The sequence below is a fragment of the Pinus tabuliformis genome, chromosome X (assembly GCF_031772625.1).
Source record: "Pinus tabuliformis cultivar Carrire ecotype Pingquan chromosome X, CPIR1, whole genome shotgun sequence".
In the NCBI taxonomy this organism is placed as follows: domain Eukaryota; kingdom Viridiplantae; phylum Streptophyta; class Pinopsida; order Pinales; family Pinaceae; genus Pinus; species Pinus tabuliformis.
The window spans coordinates 1,744,900,739-1,744,911,311 of NC_142308.1; positions in this window are offsets into that span (position 1 = coordinate 1,744,900,739).

Consider the following 10,573-nt stretch of genomic DNA (forward strand, 5'->3'; position numbering starts at 1 on the left):
ATCTTGAAGTCCTGAGGAGAAGGTTGAATTTCAGAACCAGGGAAATAGGCCCAATATCAAAACCCAAAATTTCAGAGGGTAGGAGTCTCGACACCCTAGAAGGTCGAAATTTCAGGACGTCGGAAGGTCATAATTTCGGGACTTCAGAAATTCAGAATTTTGGGACATTGGAAGGTCAGAACATTGGAGCCTCAGAGGTTTATTTAAAATAAACTTGAGATAGCATGGAACTAGGGGAGTAGGCATAATTTTATACCCCGAACTTCGGAACCTCAGAACCAGGGAAGGTAGGAATATCAGAGCCTAGAAATTTCAGAACTTCATAATTTCATAATTTTGTAACTTCTTTCAAATCGAATTCTTTGAAAAGCACCGAGGGTTGCAAGGAGCAAGGATTTATGAAGGAAATCATTTTCAAAACCAAGGATTGAGGGACCCTTTTCTCTCTCCACTTACAAGACACATGGTGACAGTTGATTAGTCCTTAGGAGATAAAGGTGGTAGATGACATCAACATGACATGATTGTACAATGGACACGTGGTAGTGAGTTTCAACATTATTGAATGTCCTAATGGGGAAAATATTGGTGACACTTGTCACCACTAAGGAGATGACGCATGGGTTTGTTGACATGAGCATAATGTCACCCCAAAAGTATATCATATATTAGGGATTTTGTAACACCTATGTAATTGAATTTTTGAGGAAGTTCTGATATAGGGAGCTCCGATTTAGTTTTCATTTGGTCATAGGAGAACAAAGAACCAAGGGCGTAGAGAAAGGATTAGTACCTAAGTGCTATGGATATGCCACATGGGATGTATATTTAAGAGGTCATATTTTTTGTAACTCCTCTCTAATTAAAATTAGAGAAAGCTCTGATATAGGGAACTTCCGATGTTGTTGGAACTTGGTTGTGGAGCCCAAAGAAATTAAGGGCATAAAGTAAGAATACAAAGAGATAGGTCCCTGATAGGATCCTGAAGGTCTTAGAATGTAAGTTCTATGCCACCAGTAACAACACCCGGTCCTATGGTGGGAAACAAATAAGAGGTGAAGAAAAAGGGGCTAAAGGTCATGATCGAAATTTCAGAATCTTGTGTTTTCTTAACATCACCTTAATAAATTTACGATATGTGGGGCTCCAAGATTGTAGCACAGAGGTGTATGTAGGATGAATGAGTTGACAACTGAGATTAAATCTACACAGAAGAAGTTGGTCACTGGAATAATGGAAACTGTAGAAACTCCTGGCTCGAAGAAAAAATAGGACCACAGTTGTATAGGGTGAAATAATGGAGTCTCCTTGTGCATGCTTCATTGAAATAAATAAAAGAGCCTCAAGGGCTGGAGGTATGATCACAGTTCATAGAATCCATGCTGAAGTTCATTTCAAGCTTTGTGCACAATTAATAAGCATGGAAGAATATCTTGGGAGTACATACTAACTCAAATTTAATTCTCAGCATGGAGAATCACATAGTGACCCATTCTCCAAATTGATTATGCTATAGCCATAGTTTGTGAGTGAAAGAATCCCATTCTTTGATATAATGCTGCAACGACCGAATTTAAGCAATGGGACACAAAAATAGGATGGGGAAGCCACGTAGAGGTAATCTCAGGCAATGTGAATGGAGAAATGATGGAAGACATAGACAACATTTATCATAGCACAGGAGAGTATTTATGCAAAGTGGGGGCGGCTATATTGTTTCTAGCTAGCAGTGTGGAGAGCTGTGTGTATTGAGTGCGTTGCTGAGGAGAGGTGAAGTGTGCCTATGATTCAAAAAGAGGTTGTATGTGCATGTGCTATAGAAAGAGGTTTTGTGTACCTATGTTGTAGAGAAAAGGGGCAGAGTGGGCCAGTGCTACTATGTGAAGCCAAGAGAGCCCGTGGAGTAGTAGAGGGCCGAGAGAAGAAATATGATATTGTAGTGAATCAAATTTGTATTTATATGTATATGTATTTGTCCCTTTTTTCAGTTTGAAAATTGTATGAAAGGTAGAATAGTGGATAGAGCAGGTGGTTGCCTGCATTCATAAGAGGTTGGTGCCTCTTGTAATGTAGGGGCTTGCTATCTTAAGGTGATCTATGCCTCCTGTGAGTGGGTGCTCACAAAAAAATTGATTTAATTAAGTAGGTGCTTAATTTACATCATAACAACAAACATATTGGTGGTTTTCTCCCTTTGGGTTTCCACATAAAAATACCTGTGTCAATATGTGTATGTTTCTCATGTGATGGATTGTATGTACATGTGAATGCCTTATCTTGATAGTCATTTTTATTGTGTATGAAAGCTCTCACAAGTAAATAGTAGAGGAAAGAATTAAAAACTTATTCTTAACATTTTTAAGAACCTCACTATTATTAATTCACCCCCCCCTCAGTAATTCCTTATTCCAACAATTGGTATCAAAGCCAAGTTCCTTTAGGAATAGTTTAACCAGTGTAATGTAGAGCCCTAAGGAATTATGTCTAGGCAAGAGAGTCAACATTCTTACTCAAGAAAGATATCAGTCTTTGATGGGACAAACTACGCCTTTTGGAAAGTTAGGATGGGAGCCTATCTTATGTCTCTAGGAGTAGATGCTTGGATCTCTATACTAGTAGATTATGATGTCCCTTATGTCCCTCCCACTGATGCAGATGGTAAAAAAATGTTTGGAAATAATGCAAAATCTAAGAATTCCATTCTATTTAGCCTTAGTCAATCAAAACTCATAAAGGTTATGCATCGTAGGTCTTCCAAGGAAGTGTGGGTGAAGCTCAATCAGAGTCATGAAGGAGATGACAAAGTCAAGCAAGCCAAACTTCAAACATTCAGAATGAGGTTTGAAAGATTAAAAATGAGTGAAGAAGAAAACATAGCAGAACAATTCTCCAGAGTTGATGAAGTAACCAATATGATTAGAGGACTTGGTGAAGAAGTCAAGGAATATATGATTGTTCAAAAGGTCTTAATATCTCTACTCATGAGATTTAATGCCAAAGTCTCTATTATTAAAGAGATGGTTGATGTAAAGAATCTCAAGATGCAATAATTGCTTGGTACTCTCACAGCCTATGAGATGAGAGTATGGAGAGAGAAGTATGAACCCAAGGAGGCACTGTTCAAAGTTTCCAAGAAGGCCAAGGAGCACAAATATCATCAAGATTGCTCCATATGTGAATTTGATTAGGAGTTTTCTCAATTTTCTAGGAAACTAAAGCATGGCGTAGGAAAATATAAAGCGAAGTTTCCCTTTAAATGCTTTAACTATGGAAGAGTTGGACATTTTATCCAAGTTCCCTTACAAAGAAAGTACAAAAAAGGAAGATGATAAAAAATTTGGAAATAAAGCTCAAAAACATCAGAAGAAGAAGTTTTATAAGAAAAAGGGGCTCTAATCCAAAGAGGATAGTTCACGACCAGAGTTAGATATTGAAAACTCTTTAGAAGATGATTTAGATAAGTATTTACTCATGGAATTTGGAGGAGACTCCAAGAAATAAAATATCACTGACTTTGAAGAGGAAGAAGAATAAGTAGGAGTAGTGGACTTTGAAGGGGAACTCATCAGTGCTCTTGATGAGTTAAAGAAGGTAAGGAGAAAGAACAAGAAGCTGAAAGAATAGCTATGAAATGCTGAAGAAGGTATGTACAACTCTGACAATGAGGAGTTTGTTTATAAAAAATAAAAACTTGAAGAAGCCATTAAAAGAAAATATAGTTTAGATTTTCCACTAGAAGAAAAATAAGGAACATGTGAGAAACTAGAAGAAGAGAACAAGCAATTAAAAAAAGATTTGTTTAAGGTAAAGAAGGAAACAACCTCAAAAACATGCAAAGATGAAATTTCGTCCTTGAAAGTAAAATTAGAAGAAGATAAAAGAAAGGAAGAAGTTCTTTAAGATTTTATCCATGAATGGGAAGATAATTACAAATTCTTTAGGCAAAGGTCATCTCTATGAGAACGGATCTTGAGAAAATGGAGACTGAGAAAGGTATAAATGAAAATTTTTGCAGAAGGAGCAAGAAATTTGGATCCTATTTTAAACAGTTAAAGGTCTTCAGGAAACAAAACAAGCCTGGGATACTCTAGACCACAGGAAACTTCTATGAGAAAGATGAACTTCAACTCCATAGGATTTGAGGAACCTTAGAGCTATGCAAATATGTATCAAGAAAGAATCAATGAAGACAAAAAGGTAGCAAGCCAGAGTTGAGCCAATCATTGGAATAATAACTCCATCTACCCCAAGGAACCACACCAATGGAGAATGAATTAATCAACTAGACAACAAAGGCACCTTCATGAAAAACTAATGAAGTTTCCAACTTCAGGTACTCTCATTTTTTTTATGGTCATTGTCATAAATGTCACATATTTAGACATAAGGTTGTTTATTGCAAAGGGATCAATGTTGAAAGAGATGAAAATTTGAGATACAATAAGTATCATAATTTTAGATCTCAAAACTCTCCTCTCAGAAATTGAAATGCCTTCTCTCCCATAATGAGTGATGTTGAATGTTTCAATTGTAATAATTTTGGACACAACACAAGTGAGTGCAAACGTAGGTTTGCATATCCATCTAAGTCTCAAAACACTTGGCAACCAACTTTCGAAAAGACAAGGAGAATTGGAATAAAAAATATGGAAAGAGCATGAAATTTGGACATTCCCTATCAACACATAATCAAGAAAATAGATGGTATGTGGGATGTGGTTGTTCTAATCATATGACTAGGGATAAGAACAAATTTTTGTTGCTAAAATAAAATGATAGAAGGAACAATTTCACTTTCGGCAACAATGCCCGAGCAAGAATTAAGGGTAAGGACATAGTCAGTCTTGATGAAACGACTAGAGCCAAAAATGTGATGTATGTTGTTGGTCTCAAGCACAAATTTGTTAGTGTAAGTTAGTTGTGTGATAATGGCTTTAATGTGACCTTTCGATCCAAGGACTGTGAGATCCAAAACGAAGAAAATGGAAAAATGGTGGGAAAAGCAGTTAGAACTCACAATAATGTATATGTGTTTGATGACTCTAGAGTAAGATGCTATTTGAACAATTCGAGTGAATCCCAATTGTTTTCATTCTATATTTTTGAGGTTGAGGGAGTAAAAACATAGGACAACATCAAAACCACTTTGGAATTTGGGATCTAGCCCTGCCAGCTTCAGAAAGGGATCTCTCTGTTTAATTTAGCTTTGTTTTAGTGTAAATTTTAGCCTAGTTATGATTGTACTTGTTTGTTTTGTTTGATTGGTTTGGTTGATTTGAGTGTTATAATTCCATTTGGCTATGGAGTCTATAAATTAAACTAGATTTTTCATCAATCTTTAGAGGAGTTCTCACAGGGTAAGCTAGGTTTCACTATTTGGATCTTTTCAGAAATTAAATGGATGGTGAAATAGCAGAAGTGTAAGGTTCAGTAGAAATCCAGGAGAAATTAAGAATTCCTATATTTGACTTCAGTGGAAAACATTAAAATTATTAACAACCAAAATAGGGTGCTCTAAATAACAAATCCTATTTATCACAGTTTCTGTTGGATAATTCAATTTTTTAGAAAAATAGAGAGAGAAAAACAATGTTCAAACATATAAACAAAAGAGACACATCACCATTTGGTACACCACATGAATCTTGTGAAAGGTCCTTGTATTATTGACGCTCAAGTACTTTGAAAAATACAATGTGCAAAAGAAATCACATTCAGAAATCAACCCTTAATACTTCAAACAGTGAAGTATTTATAATGAAAATTACAAAAATGCTTTACAAAATTGTTTTCAAACTGACAATGTATTATTAGCATAATTACAAACAATTTGATCTAATCTTGGCAGAAGAATAGGCCATGTAGGTAGCTGAAAAAGAAAGGTGGGCCTATTTTGATGGTTTCGGTTGCTGAGTCAACCCGAAACTGTGTTGCGTTGTTGAACTGAATGTCATGGTGGTTGTTGTGCTTGCAATTGTTTTCATGTTTCTAAATTATCCTTCAATCCAGTAAATTGACCAATTCTTTCCATCTCTTTTCATTTGGTATTGTCAATTTGGTTACCCTGTAGTAAATTTCATCTACCTCTTTGTATTTGGCAAAAGTTGGCTTAACAATAAAAATGTGTTTTACCTCATTCTGAACATGGAAATCATTTGGCATGGTTTCCAAAAACTCCATTGCTATAATACTGCCCTTAATCCCACTGAACTTGATGTTGCTTCTGTTAAACACACATGGGCAGCAAGAGAAAATAGGAAAGATAAAACATGCAGTACATTTTTTATTAACATGAGATATACATTTATAGTACAATATGTGACTCTTGGGTTTCAGATCCCAAGGTCTCTTGGACTGCTTTGGTCTATTCGGTTTCCACACTAACCCATTTAGGATTAGGTGTCCAACATTCCCCCCCTTAATCCGAAGGGTTATGTATGAGTCCAAGAAGAGAGCTGTAATACAAAATGTGCAAAAAATGCATGGCAACACTAGGCTGAATGTGCTCTATGAAATGTTGGTAAAAAGGGCGGTGGTTTAAGGATGACCACCAACACTGGAACGCTTAGTACAGTTCCCGGAACTCTTCCAAAACTGGCAAGAAACTGAAGTTTTCTGCTAGAGGAAGTGATCCTATTGTTTTAAAGAGGGAAACTTTCAACCATAAAAGGGAGGTCTCACCCCACATAAAAGGTAAAACTTCAACCTGAAAAGGGAAGTCTCAACCTGCGATGGTTTAAGGATAACCAAAAACTCTGGAATGCTTAATGCAATTCCTGGAACTCTTCCAAAACTGGCAAGAAGCTGGAGTCTTCTGCTAGAGGAAGTGTTCTCAATTGTGTTCCTGGAATTCTTCCAAAACTGGCAAGAAGCTGAAGTCTTCTGCTAGAGGAAGTGTCCTAGATTGCCAACTGAAGGCATGTTCAGGCATCTTTGTCTCTGGCTACAACTCTGAAACTAGTGTGGCAGGTTGTGGCTTAGGCTCGCTTGATGTGACTTTGAAGCTTGTAGATGACCATCATTTCCCCCCCTGTCAGATACAAGGTGAGATGATGGAGAAAACTCAGCTGCAAGACTGTTCAATACTCTGGAACAAGTTCTAACATGTGTTTGGAATATCTTCTTGGCTGTTGATGCCCATTGCCAAGAAGCGATCCATCCAAGATGAATCTTTGTTCTTGAAGGACGTTTGTTTTTGAAGCATCTGTGTGAAGAATGGCTAGTTTTATGACAGTGCTTACATGGATGAAGATCAAAACAGTGATCTTTCAGATGGCCAACTCGGTCACAGTGTTGGCATTTTACGATCTGTTGTTGTTGTTGTTGTTGCGGTGGAAGAGGAGTAAAATCTGGAACAGCTGGAGGTGAACTGTCATGAGGAGCAGGTGAACTGTCATGAATAAATCCAGCACTCTGAAATTGAATGGGCTTGGCATAGTCTAGAATATGAAAGGACAAGTCCTTGTCATATCCAAGACCAATTTTGTGCTTGTTGTGGACAAGATGTTCCCAAGGTCTGATGATGGGCTTGGGAAGTGCAGACTGAGTTTCTACATCTGCATATACAACTGCTGCTTTATTTGAATGAACTGTACCATTATTAACATGCTTCTGATGGGTGGTTGTCTCAATGTTCTGAACAAAAACAGGTTTAGAATGGTGTCTATTTTGATGTAGCTCTTCTTGTTGTAGCTGTGATTCAAGCTGCAAAAAATCGATCTTTTCCTGTGCATTTTGTAGACATGTCTGAATTTCTGAGAGAGATCCTTTGCTGATTTGTAATGTGTCATCAACAGTAGATAATATTAGAGTTTTAAGGAACTGTAATACTTCACTGGTTCTGGCCATGTCTGATTTACACCTTAAAAAACTGATCACAACTACTACTCAATGCAGAAAAGTAATATCTACTCACAGTACACAGCAATATCCTTTATAAATGTCAGCAAATGATCAGTGTGCAATATAAAAGATTACAATCAGTTCACCAAAATGTTTATGCAGCAGTGGAATCAAGGAATAAATGCACTATAATGAGTTTTAAATACAATGCCACAATTGGGGCAGCAGCAACTGCAAACTTGTTTGGATCCTTCAAGTACTCCTTCAGAAATGATGGTTATCAAAACTTCAATAATTATAACACCATGTCATGGGCATTCTTTGAACTGTAATTTACAGCGGTCAACCTTAGCAAAGCATTAAACATATGAATGGCACCAGCAATCAAATCGGATCCAACTATAGGAACAGAAGCACAGAATCTCGGTTGCAAATGGAATTCGAACTATTCAAAGTGTATTTGAAACCAATCACCATACCATTGGATTGTATACCATTCAGGCCTCATACAAACTTATTTAAAAACAACAACTTCAACGTATTTCAGGCAGCATCATAACGTATTCAGGCAACTTAAATCACAGTTTTCGTTGCATTCAATATAGCTCCAGGTCAGCACACAAATAAATCAATGAGCGATATACAAAACTGATTTCTTTCTCTGCAATAGAGACTTAGTGCACATATTAAGAGCAATAATCATCACAAAAAGAAACGACCTTTCCAACGAACGCTCGGGGCATTGAATAAATTTTCAGCAGACAAATATACACCAGCCTCTATATAAATATATAGCCGAGAATACCCATAAAAATGGTATTATTCGTTGTTGAGCAGATTAAGGATGAAGCCACATTTCTGGTTGATTTCTTTCATGCATAAAAAACACTCCTTTGCAAGAAAAAATGAATGTCTTCCACAATCTGCAGTTGAAGTACAAACAGTTCGAGCACTCCTGAAGGTAGAACCAGCACGCTAGTGAAGAATGAGTTCAACTCACTTACATAATGCACAATTCATGTTGTTAACTTCACCATCTGATGCAGCTTAAAAGGGACCATTTTTTCCTTTCGAGTAATGATCCCGATGGAAAATCATGAGAGCTGCGTAGATCAATATACAAAGACTCTAAATAAATTTGGAATTTGACATTTTCATTAAATTGTAGGCGAGTGGGCCGCCTTTTCATTTCGGTTTCTGGACCAAAAGATTACAGCGAGCCTGGTGCTGTTCCATGTCAATGAATGCTGCAAACCTGCTGGTGTTCCATATCAATGAATACTCTTACTTACTCCCTTGAATTCACAAAAATATGATCCACATGCGTACTAAATCGCCGGGCCAGGACTGGCAAAGCAGCAATTCCCGAATCTCAATTCATTGTAAACCAATGCGCAATTCCAAACATTTATTTCTTGTCACAATCCCTGACAGGCACGTATATATATATATATATATATATATATATATATATATATATATCGCCCCGGCTATGGTTACAGGCACGTATATATATATAAATCGCCCCAGCTATGGTTACAGGCGGAGATTTATCATGACAAAGATATACATCTCCGGTCCTTATACAGTTCGGTCAACATAAGTATAAGTCGCAATCGCCAACCAAAGATCCGCTGTCTTCTGAATTCACGGACCCTCGGACTCAGCAATATATATATATATATATATATATACAGTAATTTATATCCTTTCGCCTCGCCTTGTTACACTATGACTCGCCTATCACACAATCTCTGACGTGTAAAATCAAGCCTGTATAAAGGAGGGCAGAGACAGAGGCTTGCTTCGTCTTTACTTCGATATGGCGATGGTTATGGAACGGCGTTACCATGTACAAAGGCACAGCTCCCTCATGGACTGACCGCTACACATATCCACCTTCTACGCTGACCGATTGACTGCTTTGCATGTGCTTCAAGCTTCAACCACAACACCTCAAATTCTCAAAACCTCAACGCTTCCCGCGGAATTAGGGCGATTCCGTGCTCCTTTCTCGCTCGAATTCAGTAACCGTAACTTGACAGAACGGTGTAATGGCTATTCAAGCATGCATATCATATGTAATGGCTATTCAAGCATGCATATGCGTTGTTTCGGTAACCGTAACTTGACAGAACGGTGTAATGACTATTACAAGTATGCGGTGTGTTATTGTTTCAGTAACGCTAACTTGACAGAGGCAGCACATTCAGTATTGCAGGTGAGAATAATCAGGTGAATTGTCAGGCAGTAGAGGCGCTTTTCTTAGAAGAACAGTGCAGAATGGCAGAGACATAATGAGATGAAACGGCTAAGTGAAACGATTGAGCACATTTATAATGGTATGACAAAACTGGCACAAATAAGGCTGTGTGAAGGAGTGTTTCTCTGCGCTATTTCCCAGCACCATTCAACCAAAATTCTTTTTTTCGGGACATTGTGCTTGCCATGGATAAGCTCGACAGCGTGGGCATTAAAACAGGCTACGAGGCAGAGATCAGAAAGTCCTGCGATGCTTTCAATAAACACAGTTAGATAATCGTTATATACCCTCTTTGTCTGCCTGAGTGTAAATATAATCTCCCTGGTGTACGTTATTTCCCAACCACAACGTCTGAGTAGCAGATTAGAGTTCCCTGAGATGGGCCAGTGATTATACTTATACTGTACATCTAAAATTTCAAACGGCTCGTCTTTATATTTTCTTTGAGAAAATTGATTTGTTGTAGAA